The sequence below is a fragment of the Cryptomeria japonica genome, chromosome 10 (assembly GCF_030272615.1).
Source record: "Cryptomeria japonica chromosome 10, Sugi_1.0, whole genome shotgun sequence".
NCBI lineage: Eukaryota > Viridiplantae > Streptophyta > Pinopsida > Cupressales > Cupressaceae > Cryptomeria > Cryptomeria japonica.
The window spans coordinates 803,548,309-803,574,187 of record NC_081414.1 but is presented as its reverse complement, the minus strand read 5'-3'; the positions used below and the strand labels follow the sequence as shown (position 1 = coordinate 803,574,187).

General features: G+C 38.1%; 1 protein-coding gene across 4 annotated transcripts in view; it reads right to left on the bottom strand.

Moving 5' to 3' along the window:
- The window catches only part of LOC131079919 (cystathionine beta-lyase, chloroplastic), a 156,700-nt gene that overhangs the window by 110,836 nt on the left and 19,985 nt on the right, over positions 1 to 25,879 (bottom strand). The gene's annotated exons all lie outside the window — the stretch shown is intronic.

The window sequence follows — 25,879 nt, the reverse complement described above, 5'->3', positions numbered from 1 at the left end:
CAGGTCCTGCCAGGTGTGTTGACTTGATTAATAAACAGTGGTTGCTGAAGCCTAGGATGCATGCCTCCAAAATGCCAAAGACTCTGGTTTTCCTCCTACTATTCAGTGTCCAGACTTGATTCTGGAGTGTGCAGAGCATTTTAATCCAAAGTGGAAGACAATTTCAACGTCAAATGGCAAGTTGTTGGCGACATTGACCCTGGAGTCAATTGGTGAGGCTTTCGGAATTCGTTCACACTATTCCATGACGTACAGGACCAGCAGCGGAGCTAAAGCAGTATATGAAGCAGGTCCTGCCAGGTGTGTTGACTTGATTAATAAACAGTGGTTGCTGAAGCCTAGGATGCATGCCTCCAAAATGCCAAAGACTCTCACTATCTTTGAGTTCAAGCAGGAATATGTGGACCTAAAAAAGATGTTGAACAAAGTAATGGGGTGTTCACATTCTGTGAACTTTGAAACATGGATGTTCTTCTACATAGGCGAGATTGTGAATGCAAATGGGCTAGGTGAATGGGCCAGATTGATTAGTCATTACTTGCACAAACAGCTGAAAAACCTAAAAGAAAGAAAGTCCCAGTCCTTCTTCATGAGCTCCTATCTAATCTATATGCTTGCGCGAAAGGGAGGATTTGATGGTCTGCCAGCAAGTGGAATCATGGGTTGCGGACCAGCACAGCTGAAAGTGCATGAGTGTCGTCCCCAGTTGCATCTTCACAATGTTAGTTCTTACAAGCTGGCGAATGACACCTTCACTATGTACTTGATACGGCTTATGCAGAAGCAGTTGCACATAAGGGTGTCGCCGCAAGCAAGAGCCTTGGTCCAGAAGTATGGAGCCACATTCTTACAATTTCCTAAATTCGCCTACATCAAGACGCAGGGATTTTCATTCCAGTCATACAAGTTGCCAAGGTATCCATCAGACAAGCTCATATTGTTGGAGCTCATGAGGCAATTAACAGCTTATGATCAATTACAGAAGAAGAAGAAGAAGAAGAAGAAGCAATCTATTGAATTCCCAGTTGTCCTAGGTGACTTCATGGAAATGTGTCAGGTTTGGAAGCAGCTAAGAGTGCAGCAAGGGAGTTGGCATTCTATTGCCTCCTATTTTATACATCCAGGGCCCAGTATGATCCTTACCGTCAAATCAGGAAGGTTGCTGGCGTGAAATTCACACACAAATTTCACTTAGAAGATTATTGGGAAGGTGTCGAGGATTACCTTGAGGTCCGGAAGAAAATGCATTCCAAATTGCCCCTTGACACCATCAGGATAAGGGAAATTTACCAAGTGCCAAATCAGGTGAAGGAGGATTCATATTTGATGCAACCTGAATTTGAGAAAGTAAAAGATCAGCCCATTCAGTTGCCAAATTGGTCAAAGCCCGAAATTGATGATTTCAATGTCCTGGCTAGATCAGTGCTGAAATTCACTAAGCACTGGGTTGACCGACAGATAAGGAAGTTGGTGGAAGGAAATGTTCATTTGACATATCAGCTAATGGGAAGTCTAGATTCCCACGGTGACGCAACCGAAGGTTCTTCACAGGCCCAGGCGGGAGGGGAAGTCCGGATTGATAAAGAGAAAAGTGCCCCAAAGAGACCAAGGGCGGCAAGGAAGAAAGATATCCAGCAGGAAGTTCCACAAAAAGTTCAACAAGAGGTGCGACGAGAAGAACCTTCGCAAAAGAGAGTAAGGTGACTATTGGTAACTTTATTCTGTGTTAGACGTCAACATTGCCCTTGTAGTGCTAGATTGCCTCCATATGGACCAATTTGGGTTGATTACCATGTTAGATAGTGTCTCACGAACCTTTAGAAGTTGTTTCAACACAATTGTGTTGGAGGTAAAACAGGTCTCAACAACCTATTTCAAAATCAAAATAAAATTAAAAATTAAAAAAATTAAAATTAAAATAAAATAAAAAAGTTTACTAAAGTAAAACATATTTATTACTTAACTTACCTTCAGCGGATCCAATATCGAAAATGTTCTAAATGTTCCTTGTAACATATGGATCTCTTTGGCCTCAACATTTGCACTTGTGATGACTTTCATCCTGTGGGTTTGGCCTTGCTAAATTCGAGACAAATTTTGTCCCTAAACACATGCATACATTGAATTTGGAGAATCCATAGTTTTTTGAATTTTTTTATTTATTTTTAGTGCAAAAAGGTGATTTCACACACCCCCACCCCCCAAACCTAATATTTGTCATACAATCTAAAAGGCAAAACCTATCCCATTTTTCATATTGTGAATTAAAACCAAAAATATTTTCCTCCATTTCTGAACTTATTTTCTTGCTTGTCATTGCATGAATAGAGTTAAAGATTGATCATTGAATGCTCCAAGTTGCTTGTTGTGCCATTCCTACACATTTGCAAATGTTGGTTTGTTCTCAAAGAGATCATAGAGGAAGATTTCTTCAAAAGAGTTAAATTTTTTACTTTTTTTCCATACATTTTTTAACAAATAAGCTTTCTTGTTCTATTTTGAATTTTTTTCTTTTTGGTTTCTTTCGAATGTGTTATTTATTGAACTTGTTGTCTTCAGTATTACAATAGCAACTGATTCTAGCTCCACTAGCCAACCCTGCTTCAAAACAAACCCACACTCTCCCCTTTGGAAATATGTTGAAAGAGTACAATAGCATCCAAACGACAAAGATTACATTTGCATTTGTGCTTTATTGACAAGGTATCAAATCTTGTCCCAACCCAAATGATAAAGGCCTTCCAGATGAACGAGTCTTAGCATATACTGAAGAGCAAGCAAAAGTAGACCAAGCAGCAAGGAAAAAGATTTTAACTCATCCTTAACTAAAGAAAAAGTCTCAAGGAATGAAAGCCCCTCCTCCACTTTCACATCTACCTACAAAGGACCATCCAGTTTTGTCCACACTTGAAGAACACCTTGTGACCTCCACACATAAGAGATCAAAGGAAGCGTTGGAAACAACATTTCACAATGAGTTTATAGAGATTGTCGATCGAGACATAGCTAGATGTGTCTAACAAATGGGTTGGCAATAGGCATTCAATGTTGTTCACTCACCATAGTACAAAAAATGGTGAAATCAATTAATGAGGCTCCAAAGGAGTACAAGAGCAATATTTTTGTGTGAAGGAGAGGTGAAGGATAGTGTGTTTATTGCTGACATTGTTCCCCAAGCCATTGAGAAAGTGGACCCTCGAAATGTTGTCCAAGTAATAACTAACAATGCAAAAAACTATAGGGTTGTTGGGTTATTTGTTCAGAAGCTATTCACACATTTTTTGGACACCTTGTGTTGTTCACTCCCTCAACCTAATGCTACTAAAAATTGGCATCAAAATTGATTGGATTAAAGAGGTGTATGTTGAGGCCGAAGAGATCCAAATGTTTGTCACCACCCACCATATGTCACAAGGCATATTTAAAACATTCTGAAAAGTGGAGTTGGTGAAGGTAAGTTAAATAATAAATATGTTTTGCTTTAGTAAATTTTTTAATTTTAATTTTTGTAAAATTTATTTTTTTTATTTTGAGTTTGAAATATGTTGTTGAGACCCATTTTGCCTCCAACACAATTCTGTTGAGACAACTTCCGAAGGTTCAAGAGGCACTATCTAACATGGTAATCAGCCCAACTTGGAACATATGGAGACAATCCAGCACTACAAGGGCAGCAAAGGTTAAGCATATGATCCTAGATGACATTTAATGAGATTGTGCTAAGTATCTCCTCAATTTCACTAAGCGCATATTGAGCATGATTCGTTATATTGACATGGATAGGCCTTGTTTGGGTGAGGTATATGATGGCATGGACTCAATGATTGAGAAGATGAAAATCATAAATGCAAAACAGCAATATCCTGAAAAAAAATTCTTCAAAAAACTACACCAAATCATAGTAGAGAGATGGAACAAAATAACCACTTCATTGCATCTTCTTGCCTTCACACTGACCCAAATATTGTAGTTCTTAGCTCCTTTATGTTACCACAAGAGTTGCTCCATATAGAGATCCTGAAGTTGCTCAAGGATACAACTTCACAGACTCTTTGGTGATCATGACATGCAAGACGCACTTGTTGGCCCAAGGTTTGTCATTGCACCAAAAGATTGACCTATTAATGCCCGATACAAACAGCAAAGATAAACAAACCACGGAAGGCGGTTAAGTCATGTCGCAAATCCCCAAGGGCGGCGCTGAACAGCCAAGGGGAGGAAGGCACCAACCTTCCAACAGCACTAAGGGCCAAGTTCATGGGTTTTGCATGCTCCAAAGATTGTGATCTTGATGCTCTTTGGGACAGGTATATGGTCAACGCTCATAATTGATGGTACTTCCATGGAGAATTATACACACACCTACAACCTCTTGCGATCAACATTTATCGCAAGTAAGTTTTACAAAAAAAAAAGTCTTTTATCTTTTAAGTTTTATTAATATTTAATTTTTATCATTTAAATTTTTAAATTTTACAACTCTTAATTCTCTAATTTTGTCTTGATAGGTTGCTAGTTCATCTGCATTTGAGGGGAATTGGAGCACATTTTCCATCCACTCAACAAAGCACAATAGACTACACTCAAAAAAGGTGGACTTGTGTTTGCGCATTCAAACTTGTGGGTCCTTACACACAAAGAAAGTGTCCAAGAAAAAGAAGGGGAGACAAAGAAGTGGGACATCAAGCTAGAGCGTATTGACTTGGATGCTCCTACTTTCTTTGTGCTTGAAGTTAATGATGACCATGAGCCACCTGGTGAGCATGACTGCTAGTGTTAGTGTTCGTCCAAGTGTCGATGGCACTATTTGTGGTTCTTCTAATTTACCACAATATAGATCATCTAATATGGAAGAGGATTATATTTTTGATGACCCATATGATGTTTGATCAATGATGGTTGATCATTGACACTTGACATTACTATTTTTGAGCTTCAATATACATCATGACAGTCAAGTTTGACTAATATTTGACTATTAATATGGTGGTGTATTTTGCTATGCTATTTGACTGTTAGTATGGTGGTGTATTTTGATCTGAATTACTGTTGCAAATATATGTTTTTGTATTGACAAACCAAAAACGAACCCAACCCCAAAAAAAATTGCCTAAACCTATGAACCCTACCATCAAACTCAAACCCAAACCCAAACCCATATGCTTAATATGAACCTCCAAGAAGTAGTCACAATGCGACAAACATATTACAGGTGCACCTAGTGAACAAGATTAAAAAAAAGTATTCACAGGATAGACAAGAACCCAACAGGATAATGCAAAGAAATGATCATTTGCAATTGACTGAGAATTTTCAAAATACAATTCTTAACACCGCATTATAAAACTAGCTTATTTAAGACTGGAAGCTATGAGTTCACTGATGTTCTAGGTGCTATGGTTCAGATAACTGCATTACTTGAAGCTCTCTAAGCATGGCATCAATCGGAATTAAATTAGACAACTTAGAAATGCACAAAATGTAGAAAACAAGAGACTACAAAAAAATTGCATTGCATCAGCATAACAGCAAGAGCTGCACTGGAGAAACCCAATGTGGATGAGAACTCCAATAAAAGGTTAGCTAAGCCTCTTTCCTAAAACTAGAAATGCAAAATACAAGAAATGCTCAGTTATGGAGCTTCTTAAGCTAAGAAGAGGAAGTAGGTGAAACTTTGTTGAATGATTGGATAGCAAATTGCAAATGCCATAGCATTGATGGCTAGCTATACAAACATTGATTGTCCTCCTTTCTGAGCACTATATGAGACCTTTGAAAAGCACACATTCTTTTACCAATTTAAACTTTTTCAACTTCAATCACAAGTCTATAACTTATCTCATTATCATATTCATTGCATACCAACATTATTATGTAATCTATCTAATGTGAACACACAAGATATATGCGTGGAAACAATTGCGGGAGAAAACCACGCCAAAATAATGCTTTTATATAATTCTTCTATTACAATATTTGTATGTCGATCTACCTACAAATATTATAATATAATTCTTCTATTATAATTGTCCCAACCCAAATCATAAAGGCCTTCCAGATGAACGAGTCTTAGCATATACTGAAGAGCAAGCAAAAGTAGACCAAGCAGCAAGGAAAAAGATTTTAACTCATCCTTAACTAAAGAAAAAGTCTCAAGGAATGAAAGCCCCTCTGTAAATGTATTTCAATTTTCAATTCAAGGTGCAAGTTATATTCAAAGTAATTTTCCTTTCAAGTATACGTTATTTCACAATATAATAAATCTGATTTCTTTTCTTTGTTGCGGGTGGAGAGAGAGCATTAATGTTTTCTATGTTCTCTCCACAACATTTTATCAGTGTATATATATCATGGAGGGGACCGATCAAGTGGTACCTTGATCGATCATGTCCTTTGGACATGACCGACCAAGATACCCCTTGGTCGTGTCCCTCCATAACCGATTGCTTAATCAGTGCCATCACATATGCAAATGAACCGATATCATTTCGGTTATCAATATAACTAGACCGATGGTAATCGGTGGCAATTAAAGCGGTTTAAACCCGATAACTTAAGTTAGTCGGTTATCAATTAATTTACCCCGATAACATTAGTTAGTCGGTGGAATGCATTAAGCCCGATCATTGTAAATTCGGTGGCTATTAAAGTGGTAACCCGATAATGAATCGGGAGGGTTAGAATAAGACCTGATCATTATCGGTTTATCAGTTTAATAGTTTGCACTCAATTTAATCATCAGTTTGCATGAGTAACATAATTGATAAATGTTGTAACAGAATAAGGAGAGCAATTATAACATAAATATCAAATAAAGGAATAATCAGTGAGATCTGAATTTATCTATCGATGAGATAGATGATTGAATGGGAGACTTCTTTATCTCCCATTCGATCATTTATCTTACCGAAGCTATTATGTATCAACACCCTCCACTTTCTCATCTACCTACAAAGGACCATCCATTTTTGTCCACACTTGAAGAACAACTTGTGACCTCTACACATAAGAGATCAAAGGAAGCATTGGAAACAATATTTCACAATGAGTTTATAGAGATTGTCGATAGAGACATAGCTAGATGTGTCTAACAAATGGGTTGGCAATAGGCATTCAATGTTGTTCACTCACCATATCACAAGAAATGGTGAAATCAATTAATGAGGCTCCAAAGGAGTACAAGAGCAATATTTTTGAAAGTAGCGGATTGTGAAGGAGAGGTGAAGGATACTGTGTTTATTGCTGACAGTGTTCCCCAAGCCATTGAGGAAGTGGACCCTCGAAATGTTGTCCAAGTAATAACAAACAATGCAAAAAACTATAGGGTTGTTGGGTTATTTGTTGAGCAGCTATTCACACATTTTTTGGACACCTTGTGTTGTTCACTCCCTCAACCTAATGCTACTAAAAATTGGCATCAAAATTGATAGGATTAAAGAGGTGTATGTTGAGGCCGAAGAGATCCAAATGTCTGTCACCAACCACCATATGTCACAAGGCATATTTAAAACATTTTGAAAAGTGGAGTTGGTGAAGGTAAGTTAAATAATAAATATGTTTTGCTTTAGTAAACTTTTTAATTTTTATTTTTGTAAAATTTATTTTATTTATTTTGATTTTGAGATATGTTGTTGAGACCCATTTTGCCTCCAGCACAATTCTATTGAGACAACTTCCAAAGGTTCAACAGGCGCTATCTAACATGGTAATCAGCCCAACTTGGTCCATATGGAGACAATCTAGCACTACAAGGGCAGCAAAGGTTAAGCATATGATCCTAGATGACATTTAATGAGATTGTGCTAAGTATCTCCTCAATTTCACTAAGCGCATATTGAGCATGATCCGTTATATTGACATGGATAGGCCTCGTTTGGGTGAGGTATATGATGGCATGGACTCAATGATTGAGAAGATGAAAATCATAAATGCAAAAGAGCAATATCCTGAAGAAAAATTCTTCAAAAAACTACACCAAATCATAGTAGAGAGATGGAACAAAATAACCACTTCATTGCATCTTCTTGCCTTCGCATTGACCCAAATATTGTAGTTCTTAGCTCCTTTATGTTGCCACAAGAGTTGCTCCATATAGAGATCCTGAAGTTGCTCAAGGATACAACTTCACAGACTCTTTGGTGATCATGACATGCAAGACGCACTTGTTGGCCCAAGGTTTGTCATTGCACCAAAAGATCGACCTATTAATGCCCGATACAAACAACAAAGATAAACAAACCACGGAGGCGGTTAAGTCATGTCGCAAATCCCCAAGGGCAGCGCTGAACAACCAAGGGGAGGAAGGCACCAACCTTCCAACAGCACTAAGGGCCAAGTTCATGGGTTTTGCATGCTCCAATGATTGTGATCTTGATGCTCTTTGGGACAGGTATATGGTCAACGCTCATAATTGATGGTACTTCCATGGAGAATTATACACACACCTACAACCTCTTGCGATCAACATTTATCGCAAGTAAGTTTTACAAAAAAAAAAGTCTTTTATCTTTTAAGTTTTATTAATATTTAATTTTTATCATTTAAATTTTTTAATTTTACAACTCTTAATTCTCTAATTTTGTCTTGATAGGTTGCTAGTTCATCTGCATTTGAGGGGAATTGGAGCACATTTTCCATCCACTCAACAAAGCACAATAGACTACACTCAAAAAAGGTGGACTTGTGTTTGCGCATTCAAACTTGTGGGTCCTTACACACAAAGAAAGTGTCCAAGAAAAGGAAGGGGAGACAAAGAAGTGGGACATCAAGCTAGAGCGTATTGACTTGGATGCTCCCACTTTCTTTGTGCTTGAAGTTGATGATGACCATGAGCCACCTAGTGAGCATGACTGCTAGTGTTAGTGTTCGTCCAAGTGCCGATGGCACTATTTGTGGTTCTTCTAATTTACCAACAATATAGATCATCTAATATGGAAGAGGATTATATTTTTGATGACCCATATGATGTTTGATCAATGATGGTTGATCATTGACACTTGACATTACTATTTTTGAGCTTCAATATATATCATGACAGTCAAGTTTGACTAATATTTGACTATTAATATGGTGGTGTATTTTGCTATGCTATTTGACTGTTAGTATGGTGGTGTATTTTGATCTGAATTACTGTTGCAAATATATGTTTTTGTATTGACAAACCAAAACGAACCCAACCCCAAAAAAATTTGCCTAAACCTATGAACCCTACCATCAAACTCAAACCCGAACCCAAACCCATTTGCTTAATATGAACCTCCAAGAAGTAGTCACAATGCGACAAACATATGACAGGTGCACCTGGTGAACAGGATAGACAAGAACCCAGCAGGATAATGCAAAGAAATGATCATTTGCAATTGACTGAGAATTTTCAATATACAATTCTTAACACCGCATTATACAACTAGCTTATTTAAGACTGGAAGCTATGAGTTCACTGATGTTCTAGGTGCTATAGTTCAGATAGCTGCATTACTTGAAGCTCTCTAAGCATGGCATCAATCGGAATTGAATTAGACAACTTAGAAATGCACAAAATGTAGAAAACAAGAGACTACAAAAAAATTACATCAGCATAACAGCAAGAGCTGCACTGGAGAAACCCAATGTGGATGAGAACTCCAATAAAAGGTTAGCTAAGCCTCTTTCCTAAAACTAGCAATGTAAAATACAAGAATTGCTCAATTATGGAGCTTCTTAAGCTAAGAAGAGGAAGTAGGTGAAATTTTGTTGAATGATTGGATAGCAAATTGCAAATGTCATAGCATTGATGGCTAGCTATACAGAAATTGATTGTCCTCCTTTCTGAGCACTATATGAGACCTTTGAAAAGCACACATTCTTTTACCAATTTAAACTTTTTCAACTTCAATCACAAGTCTATAACTTATCTCATTATCATATTCATTGCATACCAACATTAATATGTAATCTATCTAATGTGAACACAAGTAGAACACAAGATATATATGTGGAAACCCTTGCGGGAGAAAACCACGGCAAAATAATGCTTTTATATAATTCTTCTATTACAATATTTGTAGGCACCAACCTACTAGAGGCACCAAACCCTAACTCTGTTCGTGAGCACTAACCCCCCATTCCAGAATTAGTGAGCACCAACCCACTTCATATAAATCTGAATTTCCATTTTGACAATGTTGCTATCTCAACTGAGGATGGACAATTTAATCTTTTGCATATATTCCTTCCTCACAAGCATATATTCTTCTTCCTAAAACTATTATATTATCTTCCACAAATCTGTTATGATCTTTTCATAAATCTGCCATAATTCTTCTTCAAAATCTGCATCAAAATCTTTCTTAAGAATCACTTCTGTCAGATTTGTTTTTGTTATTATGCAGCCATACCAATACACTGTATATCCTCTATCTTCTTTGATAAATCTTCTTCAAAGATTACTTTACAGTTTACTGTATAATGTTCTTCAATCAGTCTTCTTTCTTCACGTGGTCTTCTTATATTTTCTGTCCCTTGAACCCTCTTTCAAATCTGCACATTCATGTTCATATATCTGCTAGTATATATGTTATGTCTTTAACACACAACACACCTACAAATCTGGAATGATTTTCTCTGATAAAATCTGCAGTGATCTCTCTTCTATGCCTTCATTTTCACATCTGTGTGTCTGATTGATATTTTCTTTTTCTACACACTTTAAATGTATTTCACAGATCTCCACTCCCAATCAAGTTCCATTACAATTTTTTATTTATATCTTACCAAGGGTAATACCCTTTGAAAGTTATTTCATTTAAGAGACACGTCCCTTGTATTCTTTTTATTTGCAAATCATATCCCTTCTGTACTTAATCGCACCACCTGAAACAAACATTTTCTTTAAAACAAAATACATCTTTTATTAATTTATTGCTCAAACAAACCTCTTCTCTTTTTAATACTAATCGTATCTTTCACCCATTTGTTCCACCTTAATAAACTTGCTTTATGAATATTCACGTTTCCTTCACAAGTTCGTTTCTTTTTGCTTTTTATCGTCAAACTAATCATTGTCTTAAGCGCTGCTTACTTTATTAAAAGACAATCTTTTATGGTCATTGATTGGTATAGATAAATCCCAATCATTCCGTTGCTTTATAATTTTGTCTTTATTCTTTTTTGTCCTTTTCTGATGTTTGTCTTTTTGTGGGTTTTGTCTTTTTCTGTGAATAAGACAGCATTTTTTGTCTTCTAACTTATTTGGTAAATACTTTTGTTTTCTTTCATGAGTCTTTAGCCATCGCTGCAAATGATTTTTTATTTCAGTTCTTATTAATCGTGAGTAAATTAAAAATTCTTCTATCTGCTGTAATATTCGATCTGTGTTATGAACCCTTGTAATCTGCTATAACATTCGATCACCGTCTTTCTGTCGGATTTGTTGTCAAAACAGAGTCGCTGCTACTTTAGAATAACTACTCCAATGCTAATGCCATCGCTGTTTGCTTGATGTATTGTTTCTTTTAAATATCGAATTGATTTTGTCCTTTCACCTTCTCATACATTAATCAGATAGCACCTGTTTATTGAGACATATTCAATCGCTGCTCATATTTAAATTAAATGATACTTAAACTCCAAATTCATTTCACCTTCTCATACATTAATCAGATAGCACCTGTTTATTGAGACATATTCAATCACTGCTCATATTTAAATTAAATGATACTTAAACTCCAAATTCATTCATTGTTGTTCTCACATAATCATTATTGCTGTCATCCCAACTGTCTTATACGATCATATAAATTACAAGGATTCAATCGCTGATGTCTAAGAGTCGCTGCTTTTATTCTTTCAACGTCTTCCTTACATCCTTCCGAAAAATATAAATATTTGTTTGACCACCGTAAGCAGCTGTCAAGGATTTGCTACATATAATGCATATGAACTTTGATATCAGGTTAAAACAGTTTGTGACCTGCATATTGACATTTTCGATACTCTTATGAATAATTTCGATATAGTCTGAGCAGAGATTTGGTTGTATAGATATTTGCTGTGTAAGCTTTGTACTTATACGGTATGAGCACTGTATATGAGCTCTGTATATGGTCTCTGTATAAGGGCTCTGTATATGTATTCACTGTATACTCACTGTATTTATGTATATCTGTGTCTTTATTAGTCCTCAGTCTGCTGTATCGTCCACAGTCTATCTGCTCATAATGCTATGTGTACCAATCTGCATGGTATATGCAAATTACTGTCATTCTGGGAATACACTATTTGAAACCTTTTATTGATATGTGTATATTGTATTTTTACTGGTACTGCATATTGCTATGTTCTGAACCTTTACTCTGCTATGTTCTGTATATAGTCAATACTGAATATACTTCAGTATATATATAATGCTGGAACAATCAATACTGATACTGTATATACTAAAGTCTTCTGTATGCTGTCATCTTTTTATATATTACTGTATATACTGTGTATATAAATACACACTGTATATATGTATTCTGTAGCCATTTGTTGAGACAATATATATATATATATATATCAGTTTGTTGCTTAGTGGTTCATTGTCTTTGTAAACAGGTCACTACATTGATCACTGTATACCCTCATCTTGTATATGGAGTTCATCTTCAATACTGATCACTAATCTGATCATGGAGATGCCTTCAATTCTGATCATTAATGGTTTCATGTCTTCTTCATATAAATCACAGCTATCCAATTCCTTAATCATCATCCTTGACAGGACTAATTGTCTTCTTACATCTTTGACATCAATGAAAACATTTCCATCAACCTTTGATAGCATATGAGGCCAAGCAAGAATTACCATTCATGAGAGATTCACACACAAAGGTTCTACATGCTAAGCATTTGTAATGTCCCTAATTAATTGCAAAATGCAGCTAGGTTCACCTGGTTAAATCATAGAGAAATAATCTCAGAAAACAGTAAATTTTAATTCACAATTGTAAAATTAAGACAAATTAACAACAAAGGCAGTAAATTCATATTTACTTGTTACACAGCAGAACCGATGTGAACAATGACAGAGATCCTTAAATTCAAACACAGTTACAGTGGCCTGGAATTAAGAGAGAGAAAATATGAGAAAACAGGAAGAAGTCCTATTCAACAGTACACTTATATGCCCGACAGAAATTGATCAGGGAACAGAGAGTTCATTAACATTTACAGCCGTATATCAGTGATTGTTTGGTTTAGACTTAGCCATGTTTTTTTTAATGATGTGATCAGTTTCCTACTTGCCCAGAGAGACAGGGAATGGTAGAGCTGGTTCATCATGCCAAACCCAAGCCCAGGAGCAGTCACTTGCCCTCCTGGCCTACTGGCTCATTCTTACTCAGTAGGTGGAGTACTTGGGTGGGCAATCGACCCCCCTACAGACCCACTGGCAACCTGGAACAGTAGGAACTAGTTTGATAGTTATAAGAACATGGTTCTAATCTGTTTTACTGTTGAAAACTGTAGTCTATGCATTTATTAGTTCTTCCCAATTTAATGTATTTTGAAAGGAAATGACTCAGATTGCCAGGGACAGATTAATAAGCAGACTGTAATTCAATTTTAATTTACTTACTACTACTGTTTTTTTATGACAATGGAGTCAAATCCTACGTATCAGATTTTATGCAGATGAATGTATGCTATTTTACTTAATTCTGATTACAATCTCATAATTCGTATCGTATTATAGCAATTCGTTTACAGGCAGCACATATATTTCTTTTATTGAACATAGAGAGGTCAGAGATGTCATTATACAATTCGATTAAAACCCTTCTTTTGTAGAACTGATGCTGTTAATGAGTTCGATACACACTAAATTCAATCCTTCCCATATTAGTCTGAGTATGTGTACATACCTGGTGCGTGGGTTTAGTGCTGCTTTGAATCCGGAATGTAAAGTCTTCGTCCTCCTTCCGTATTTTTTCTTTTCTTACCTTCCGAATAAGGCCAAGGCGATCTTTAATAGTTGCCGCTACTTGTAGACAAGGATCACGTCTTTCTTAGAAGAGTCGTGACTTACGTTTTCAATCACGATAGTTAAGAATCGCGTCAAATAAACGATCACATAAAATTATCATTATTGTTTAACAGTAGTTAAGTTATATCAGATAGTTGCTTAACAAATACTGAGGATTTATTAGCATGTATAGACGTGGGCCCAATTCCCATAGCAATTGCCTTAATTGTAATTTGTTTATACTTATAGAAGTATTCATTTTAGTTAATAAATGTTTAATTAATTAAATTAATAAAACACTGTTTTATATATAGATTCAATATTATATAATTGATAAACAATTTAATACATTATTAAGTTTTTGGACTGGTTTTTCTCTGTGCAGTTATACAAATATATTAAATTAATGTCAAAATTAAGAATACATCAATATTTAGTACAATTTTCATAGGGATATGACAGCATTTTATTCATCACTCGATGTGGGTGTGACTGAATGAACACACCATTGCAGACAGAGGACTGTGCACTTAACCAAAAATTGTTTGTAGAGAGGCATGTGAGAGTAGCTCCTAATAATTGTGATGCTATTGTAATGTCCCCTTTTTGAAATTGGATTTAATAATAAACAATAATGATAAAATTAAAATGAAAAAGAATAAAAAATATAAAATTTAAATTATATATATAAAAGAATCAAATTAAACATATCCATAACTAAAATTTAGTTAAGTTTAATGAATGGTCAAAAGGCATGAGAGGAAAAATTGTACTCCCTCAAACATAAGATATAAATGGGAGAAGAGAACTTCATTTGAAAGGGAGAAGGATGGAGTAAAAAAAGGAACGAATAGAAGATGTGTAAGAGGAATGAGAAGAAAATGAGAAATTGTTTCCTTCAATAAGCAGAAATGATGAAGGGTTGTGACTCTTTCAAAGAGTGGTAATTGTGAAAGGTTGTGACCCTTGCAAAGGGGCAGACATGGTGAAAAGGTGCGACTCTCCCTCACATTGGAGGATATAAAGTGGAGAAGTTTTCATTTGAGAAGGAAGGATCCATGGAATGGAACAAAAATATCTTAAGCATTAGAAGCAGATTTAGGAGCAGACCTAAATCAGAATTATAAGAAAATCTGGAAGAATGATATGAACATTTATCAAAGAGATCAGAACACAAATACAAATCTGCAAACAATTAAAAGCAGGCATCGAAGGAAAAGAAGGGGAAACATTAAATCAACAACCACAGAATCAGACCCTGATGAAATAGAATGGATTCCCATACACACATATATATATCTGAGTATAGGCAGCAGATCAGATTGATATAAACAGCAGGCCTGTGCACTTGGCCAGTGCACTTAAAGAGGGAAACGACATCGAATTGAATCTATCCAAATTACCACAGCAGAGTGAAAATACATAACCTGCAATAATTCTACAAGTATATTGGGCAAGATTTAGTGTCCTCTCAAAAGGGGGCATTACAGCTATTGGCATTATAGGTTGAATAGACCATGATAATTTTACACCAAATTTTCTCTTATTTGTAGAACTCAAAAGCCCTTTTAAGTTTTAACAAACCTGATGGGAGGGAAGATAGACATACTATGGCATAGTGAAACATAATCAGGTGGTGACAGATGCATGGGGATAGAGTTGCAATTGTATCCATCTTGTTGTAGTCTGTTCTTCCAGGTTGCTAGTTCCTCTGCATCTCAGAGAAAGGTCTGCTTATAGCTTCATCAACCTTATTAGAGAGGACAAAATCCACTTCCAAGAGAGTGAAGAAGGTAGTTTTTGTTCATAATACCATACATCTTCATCATTGGAAGATAACCAGGCATAAGATGGAACCAGCCATGAGGTAATTGTAAATCCTGAGGGGACAACACAGATAGATAATTAATGTACATGATTCAGTAAGGTTTGGTAAGTGCGACACTAAGCATCTTTAATGAGTCGGATGATTAAAGAAATAAAACTGGAGATAAAGCATGGGCTGTATAATACACACTCATTGCTTGCCCCATGATTTTTTTATTACTTGTAGTATATTTGGACTTTTATCATTGATATTATATCATAAATATCATATTATTCAATATGGTTTATGGGTTATTGTAATGTAAGCAACATCAAATCCAGATGTGCGGTCAAAACTATCATTTTACTTCGCTTTGGTTATGTAAATACTAAAAATTGACACGATTTGATTTAGTTATAACATATTATCGATTTCATTAGGTTGATTTGTAATTAGTAGTTTATAACCAAACAAAAATTTGGTTTTTTTATTTCTTCTTTTCATGATCAGTGTTGGGACCCCTATGTAGGTGTTGATGTGTCTTTTGTACACGACCAAACACAGAATAAAATACCTAAAGGTACCTTATCCTCTCTTGAACAAAGTTTCCCGACTGCTGAAGATCTCGCCAAAGGATCAGTCTCCAAGGTTTTGATATGTAGGTTCTCTACGTGTGGATAAGCTCTTTGCGGTACGATGTGATTTTGCTGGAATCACAAGGGGACTTACTTTCGACGACCTAAACGTCTGATTTGCTTTGGATATTACTGGAACGTGGAATTTCACTGGCCCTTGATTTTGAAAAAAAGGAAAAAGGATAAGGGTTGGAACGGGATCTATTTCTAACACTAAGAACGTAAGAGCAATGAATGACCTTTGATGAAATTCTAACTAAGTCTTGCTTTGACATCCTAGGATCATCTCCACAAGATTAGTGCGATCTTCTGAGGTAAGCTTTATGATGTTTAGATCACTGCTACAAGCATGGACACCGTCAGGTTGATGCATATCAATGAAGAAGCGATAATTGAAGTTAAGCTTAAGCTGAATGATTCCAATTGACTACGCAAGGCAAGTCTGCAATCAACAAACCGCTAGTAGTATGGATATACGAATTTCACCGTTGATCATACAAATTTCCTCCATTCACCTAATAACATGAAATCAAATTTGAGAAGTATAGAGACCATGCAAATTGTTGAATCGACCCATAGAATTCACCATTTCTTCAATGAAGTTTACAAGTCTTTTGCAACAATATCTTGGCAACAATCTTTGCCTTCTCTTTCTACTCTACTCTAACTATTTCCTACTCTCTGACTATTCACTATTAACCTTTACAAATGAGGAGCCAAGGCTTTATATAGAGAGCTCTTTACAGATTGATGGCTCTAATTGACTTAGAATCAATGGCTAGGATTACAAGACAAAAACCCTAATTAGGGTTTGTTATAACAAACTTTGCTAGCCAATGAGAAAATTACATTCAGTATTTGAGAACCAATAGGAAACAGGGGTAGGTGCCTGTTGACGTGTATTTTGTACACTATCAAACACAGAATAAAATACCCAAGGGTGCCTTATCCTCTCTTGAATAAAGCCTCCCAATGCTGAAGATGTAGAGAAAAGGTTCAATCGGGACGACTTCAAGGTTCTTGTATGTAGGGTCTCTACGTGTGGATAAGCTCTCTGTGGTATGATGTGATTTGCTGGAATCACAAGGGGACTTTGTAATGTCCCCACTCTAGCAGATTGACCAAGCATATGTGCGTTAGCCTAGCTCTACATGGTCCCGAGGGCTAACGAAGGGTTTAAAGGGATCCTGGAGTGTTTTGGCCTAGTCATTTCCAGTTTGGGCCAAAACGAAGTTGATTTACTTAGTTTCAGGCATACTTACTATTTTTAGTAAGTCAGCAGGACACAACAGAGGCTAGTTTTGGTGATTGGATTTGATACTCCTTGGCGAGAGCTTTCCGACGAGCTATCACTCACGCTATTCGGAGTCCGATTGCTAATATTTTTTAATGCCTGAAGTTTTATTAAAGTAACATTTAATTTAATTGTAAAATATTAAAGTGTTACTTTAATATTTATTTTATGGAGATATGTGTAAATCAAAGGGGCAACCAAGGGAAACATAAGTGAATATTTTAATATGTTTTATATTGAACATGTTTTATCCCACATTGTTTGAGTGAGTTGGGTCGCCCCTTGGAGAAAGAATAAAAGGGAGCTTTTGTGGCTTCATTGGGCATGTGGAATATGAGAAGAAGTTGGTGTGTGAGTTGCAGATCCGTTCTTGGCATTAAAGGACGTCTATCCTCTCTTGTGACATTCTAGACGTCATTCCTTTGGGGTTTGGCCTTTGGAATCCTTTGCGATCAGCTTCATTTACAGGCAGATTGGGTGCATTTTTCAGCCACAGGCAGCAGCATTATTTGGTTGCATTTCCAGCTACAAGCAGCAGCATTATTTGGTTGCATTTCCAGCTACAGGCCGCGACACTATTCACACGGGTACTATTCACGTGACACTATTCACGCGGCACTATTCACGCGGGTACTATTCACCTGGCACTATTCACGCGGCACTATTCATCTGGCACTATTCATGCGGCACTATTCATGTTACTGTAGCAGCAGAATTAGAAGCTTTTGTTGGAACATTATGTCAAAATGCTGGAGTATTTAGTGAGTTGAAAATAACCTGCTTTGTATTTGAGTTTGTTAATTCTGGAAATAATATTATAACAGCAGTAGTTCAATTTCCAGCTTGCCTATTATTGTAAATTCTTTTTAGTTCATGTTATGTGGTTTCATACCTGTGCAAAGACTTAAAACAAAAAAAAACATTAAAACATTAAACGGAGGAATAAGGAATTGGCTGCAAACTGTTTGACTAAATTCCTATCAGCAGTGGGGTTAGTTTTTGGGCATTCTAGGGTGTCCATTACAGTGGTATCAGAGCAGAAGATTCTGCCATCTTGTGGGAAACTTTCACCAAAACATATTGCAGAAATAAAACAGGTCCAGAATGTATGATTGAGCATGCGACAGGGGCATTATAATTTTCGCAATACCAGGGCCAGACAAAATAGAAATCCGGATAGTCAGAGTGAGCAGTCTAGTTCATCCGTGCAGGTGGACATAGAATCCAGTCATACAGACATAGAGGAAATATTCTTCGATCAAGACAGCAGTATGGGTGATCGAGATGAGAGGAATATCGTTCCAGATCAAGGGGAGGTAATGTTCAGACAGTTACTGGGTACGTTAGAGCAAGGGCAGCGTATGCAGCAGGAGCAGAATAGGCGAATGGACATGATGTTGCATCTTATGGCTAGACAGATGGGCGTTAATATTAATCCAGGTGATGCCAACAATGGAAACAATAACAATGGGGGAAACGATAACAATAGGGGCAATGATAATAATGGAGGCCGAGGCAACAACAATGGCCCTGAGAATAACATTAATGGTAATAATGGACATGGCAACAATGGGATTGAGGCGGATAACTTTAGACACATTGCACAACGAGCTCGAGACCTCTTCTACCCACCTTTCCACCTAGGGATCCAGTTCAACCAGTGAACGAACCGCAGATTACTGAGTTACAAGGTCAATTCAGGAGGGACTGGGAGGCCAGTGGACCCGAGTTTCAGGCGGATATTTCCCTCAGAGATTATATGGACTTGAGGATGAGACATATGCCTAGAGCAGGAGGGAGGAATCAGAATTTTGAGCTAAGAAAGAAAGTTGGAAAACTTTCCTTGCCTTATTATGATGCTTCAGGGAAGATGACTGCACGAGCTTGGGTGCAGAAGGTAGATACATACTTACAGCTTAATCTTATGCCTGAGGAGGAGGCTATCAAGTATGCGGCTATGCATTTGGACGGCGTTGCGCATGAATGGTGGCATCATGGCATGGTGACTCTGGGGCATAATCAGATTACATCCTATGAGGAATTCACAGAAAGATTGATTGAGAGATTTGACACTAGGGATCTCGAGTTACATTTCAAGGAGCTAGCACAGTTAAAACAGACAGGTTCGGTGGATGCTTACATCACCGAGTTTCAGCGGTTGTCTGTACTTGTTACTGATATCTCTCCTAGGAGATTGGTGGTGTTATTTTGTGATGGGCTTGCTGATCCATTACGTGGTTGGGTGAAGGGACATGATCCACTCACCTTAGCAGAAGCAACTAAAAAGGCACGAGATTTAGCCCCTTCGGTATACAAAGGAAAATACCATTCAATAGATTCTTCCTACCGCAAGGACAAAGACAAAAAACCATTTCAGAAAGAGTATAACAAACCCAAAGAAGGATCAAAAGGACTAGACAGTGAAACCTTGAATGAACTTCGAAAGAAGAAACTGTGCTTCCAGTGTAGAGAGCCTTGGGACTTATCTCATAAATGCCCTCTCAAGGCTAAGGCAAATCAAATGGAGTATTTTTCAGCAGAGGAGTCAAAGTTAGAGGGGGAGGATCAGCACTCCGATTCAGATGAGAGTAGTACTACAGAGAGGAGCAGAACTGCTGGGGATGACAGATCATTGGCACGGTTAACTGGGGCTCAGAAGACAATCACCTTTAAGGTGAGAAGTACTATCCAGGGACAGAAGGTGATTTCCCTTATTGACACTGGGGCTATGCATAACTTTATTGATACACAGTTGGTAGCCAGGAGAGGCTTACAGATAGAGGAGCATGATGGTTTTAGAGTCATGGTGGCTAATGGCCAAAAGCTATTATGTACTCAGAAGGTTTCGAATCTTCACATTAGATTTGGAGATGGTTATGAGTTGGAGGATGATTTCTATGTTGTGGACATGGGAGATTACGACGTCATCCTCGGTATGACATGGATGGCATCGCTGGTTGAGTTCACTTTCAATCTAGCGAAGTTGGAGATGAGGTTTCAGCATGAGGGTAGGACTGTTGTGCTCAGGGGACTTTCAGATGGAAGTTGCAGGGTAGTGTCTTTGAGGAGAATGGAGAGACTTTTTCGACATAATGACATAGAGTGGGCAACAGAGTGCTTAGTTATGCCAGCTTCACCGGAGCCTCGAGTGAAGAGTCATCCACCAGATATACAGGAGATACTTGACAGGCATGCCAAGGTATTTGGTGATATTCCTCATGGGGTTCCTCCCGATAGGAGTGCAGAGCATGTTATTGAGCTCGAGGAGGGAGCCAAACCAGTGATGATCACTCCCTATCGTCATCCTAAGAAACATAAGGATGAGATAGAGAAGGCAATTAAGGAGTTGTTGGAAATGGGGCACATCAGGCCAAGCAAAAGCCCATTTGCTTCAGCAGTTGTCTTGGTTAAGAAGAAGGATGGAACAATGCGCATGTGCATTGACTACAGGGCCTTGAACAAAAAAACCATTAAGAACAGGTACCCCATTCCGCGGATAGATGAGCTGATAGATGAGCTACATGGGGCATGTGTATTCACAAAGATAGATTTGAGATCAAGGTATCATCAGATCAGTATGAGAGCAGAGGACATTGAGAAAACAGCTTTTCGGTGTCACTATGGTCATTTTGAGTTTCTGGTTATGCCATTTGGGCTAACCAATGCTCCTACTACTTTTCAGAGTTGCATGAACCAGGTGTTTAGGGGGCAATTGAGGAGATACGTTTTGATTTTCTTTGATGATATTTTGATCTTTAGCAAGACATGGGGGGAGCATTTACAACATCTTGAGGAGGTGCTATCTATTTTGGAGAGAGAGTCCCTGTATGCCAAGGAGTCTAAGTGTGAGTTCGAGATGACAGAGCTTTTGTACCTTGGTCATATTATCAGTGCAAAGGGAGTTCGGGTGGATCCTGAAAAGATTAGAGCTATTGTTGATTGGCCCACACATACGAACCTTACTCAGCTTAAGGGGTTCTTTGGCTTATGTGGTTTTTATAAGAGATTTGTTAAGGGGTTTTCTCAGACAGCTGCTCCCTTGACAGATCTTACTAAGAAGGGGGCCTTCATGTGGACAGAGGCAGCACGGAGGTGTTTTGAGCATTTCAAGCAGGTGATGTCTTCGTGTCCAGTTCTAGCTCTACCAGACTTCATGAAGCCCTTTGAGCTTCATTGTGATGCATCGGGTGATGGGATTGGAGCAGTATTGATGCAGGAGAAGCACCCCATTGCTTTTGAGAGTAGGAAGCTCCGAGGTGTAGGGAGGAGCTATTCTATTTATGATCGTGAGATGTTGGCCATCATGCATGCCTTGGCCAAATTCCGATCCTACTTGGTTGGAGGGAAGTTTGTGATCAAGACGGATCACAATAGCATAAAGTATTTCATGAGCCAGCGAGACTTGAATGACAGGCAGCAGAAGTGGGTCACTAAATTGCAGGCTTATGACTTTGACATTGAGTTTGTCAAAGGGAAGAGGAATGTAGTAGCTGATGCCTTATCCAGAAGACCTCACATTTGTGCTCTTGCAGAGATTACAGGAGATTGGAGGGATAAGATTATAGCAGAGTATGTCGGGGATACTTGGGCGTCTGGTTTGATTTCAGGTACTACGCAGGATGATCGCTATGAGGTGATAGATGGATTGATCAAATTTCAGGACAGAGTTTACTTGATTCCGTCATCACAGTTGAGAGAAGCGATACTTAGGGCATTTCATGATGCACCTACAGCTGGGCATCCAGGGGTCTTCAAGACCTATAGGCAGATCCGAGAGCGATTCTCATGGAGAGGGCTCGAGGATGATGTTCAGAGGTATGTCAGGGAGTGTGCAGTTTGCCAGCAGAATAAGGGAGAGCACACGTTCCCTGCAGGTTTACTACAGCCCTTGCCCATCCCAGATAGGAAATGGGAAAGTATTTCAATGGACTTTATCACTGGGTTGCCACGAGTGCAAGGGAGGGATTGCATCTATGTGGTGGTAGACCGCTTAACGAAGTTCGCTCACTTCTTTGCTATTCCGTCCACTTACACAGCAGCACAGGTGGCAGATCTTTTCTTCAGAGAGATATTCAGGTTACATGGGCTACCTAGATTCATTGTCAGTGATCGGGATAGTAAATTTATGAGTATTTTCTGGCAAGAGTTGTTTACGTTGTGTGGCACAGATCTTACACCCAGCACTAGTTATCATCCGCAAACAGATGGGCAGACGGAGATTGTGAATAAATGGGTGGAGGGATATTTGAGGAACTATGTGACTACACAGCAGAGGGCTTGGGTTAGATGGTTGCATATGGGAGAATACTGTTACAACACTACATATCATATGTCCATCAGGATGACACCCTTCATGGCACTTTATGGTTATGAAGCACCAAGCTTCATGGATCTGGTTTTGGGGGACAGCAGGGTGCCCAAAGCGAAAGACTTATTGCAGGATAGTCAGGATATCCTGAGAGTGCTCAAGGAGAACATACAGCAAGCTCAGAATCAACAAAAGTTGTATGCTGATCAGCACAGGGTAGAGCGCAGTTTCGAGGTAGGGGATATGGTATACTTGAGGCTACAGCCATATAGGCAATCATCTCTCAAGAGGAGCGAGGCAGAGAAGCTGAAATCTAGATTTTATGGTCCCTACAGGGTGATTCGCAGAGTGGGCGAAGTCGCCTATGAGCTTGAGCTTCCAGAGGGCAGTCGAGTACACAATGTATTTCATGTGTCTAGGCTTAAGAAAGTTATTGGTCAGAGTGTAGTACCTTCTGCAGATTTACCCCCTTTGGATGAGGAGGGGAAGCTCGTGTTAGTACCTGAGGCTATTCTGGACACCAGAGTGAGGAAACTCAGAAACAGGATAGTGAAGGAGTATTTGGTCAGATGGAGAGACCTGCCGGAGGAAGATGCTACATGAGAGAACGAGCAGGTGATACAGCAAGCTGGACTGAGATTGCTTGAGGACAAGCAATTTCAAGGGGGGCGGACTGTAATGTCCCCACTCTAGCAGATTGGCCAAGCATATGTGCGTTAGCCTAGCTCTACATGGTCCCGAGGGCTAACGAAGGGTTTAAAGGGATCCTGGAGTGTTTTGGCCTAGTCATTTCCAGTTTGGGCCAAAACGAAGTTGATTTACTTAGTTTCAGGCATACTTACTATTTTTAGTAAGTCAGCAAGACACAACAGAGGCTAGTTTTGGTGATTGGATTTGATACTCCTTGGCGAGAGCTTTCCGACGAGCTATCACTCACGCTATTCGGAGTCCGATTGCTAATATTTTTTAATGCCTGAAGTTTTATTAAAGTAACATTTAATTTAATTGTAAAATATTAAAGTGTTACTTTTATGGAGATATGTGTAAATCAAAGGGGCAACCAAGGGAGACATAAGTGAATATTTTAATATGTTTTATATTGAACATGTTTTATCCCACATTGTTTGAGTGAGTTGGGTCGCCCCTTGGAGAAAGAATAAAAGGGAGCTTTTGTGGCTTCATTGGGCATGTGGAATATGAGAAGAATTTGGTGTGTGAGTTGCAAATCCGTTCTTGGCATTAGAAGACGTCTATCCTCTCTTGTGACATTCTAGCCGTCATTCCCTTGGGGTTTGGCCTTTGGAATCCTTTGCGATCAGCTTCATTTACAGGCAGATTGGGTGCATTTTTCAGCCACAGGCAGCAGCATTATTTGGTTGCATTTCCAGCTACAAGCAGCAGCATTATTTGGTTGCATTTCCAGCTACAAGCAGCAGCACTATTCACATGGGTACTATTCATGCGACACTATTCACGTGGGTACTATTCACGCGACACTATTCACGCGGCACTATTCATCTGGCACTATTCATGTTACTGTAGCAGCAGAATTAGAAACTTTTGTTGGAACATTATGTCAAAATGCTGGAGTATTTAGTGAGTTGAAAATAACCTGCTTTGTATTTGAGTTTGTTAATTCTGGAAATAATATTATAACAGCAGTAGTTCAATTTCCAGCTTGCCTATTATTGTAAATTCTTTTTAGTTCATGTTATGTGGTTTCATACCTGTGCAAAGACTTAAAACAAAAAAAAACATTGAAACATTAAACGGAGGAATCAGGAATTGGCTGCAAACTGTTTGACTAAATTCCTATCAGCAGTGGGGTATGTAGGGTCTCTACGTGTGGATAAGCTCTCTGTGGTATGATGTGATTTGCTGGAATCACAAGGGGACTTACACTTGATGACTGAACTTCTGATTTGCTTTGAATATTGCTGGAACACAGGATTTTACTGCCTTAGATTTGGAAAAAAAAAAGGAAAAAAGATGAGGGCGAGGAAAGAATCTAATCCTAATACTAAGGAATGTAGGAGCAATGATTGATCTTTTGATGAAATTCTAACTAAGTCTTGTTTTGACATCCCAAGACCATCTCCACAAGGTTAGTGCGATCTTTGAAGGAAAGCTTTATGATGTTCAAATCATCACTGCAGGTATAGACACCATCAGGTTGATGCATATCAATGAAGAAGCGACAATTGAAGTTAAACTTAAGCTGAATGATTCCAGTTGACTACACAAGGCAAGTCTGCAATCAACAAACTGCTAGTAGTATAGATATACGAATTCCACCATCAATCAAGCACATTTCTTCCACTCATCTAATAACATGAAATCAAATATGAGAAGTATAAAGACCATGCAAATTGTCGAATCGACCGATAAATTTCACCATTTCTTCAATGAAGTTACAAGTCTTTTACAACAACATCTTGGCAACAATCTTTGCCTTCTCTCTCTACTCTACTCTAATTGCTATTCTATCAACTAGCTAATTACCTTCTAACTACTCTCTATTCACTAACTCTATTCTATTGCTTTCAATTATTCCTTTACAAAATGAAGAGTCGAGGCTTATATAGTGCCCACAATACAATTCGATGGCTAAGATCAATTTGAGATCAATGGCCAAGATTCAATAATGAAAACCCTAATTAGGGTTTGTTACAACCATTACATAACATTTAATGCTTGACCAATGAAATAATTGTATTGCTTGGACACATGTCCTCTCTAGAAAATTCCACCAATGGATAGCCGGGGTAGGTACATCGAAGTTTGTGCTACCTTCTATGAGTTAGGTACATTGAATCTGCACATTGTTGAGGTGGACCAATCCGACTGGAGG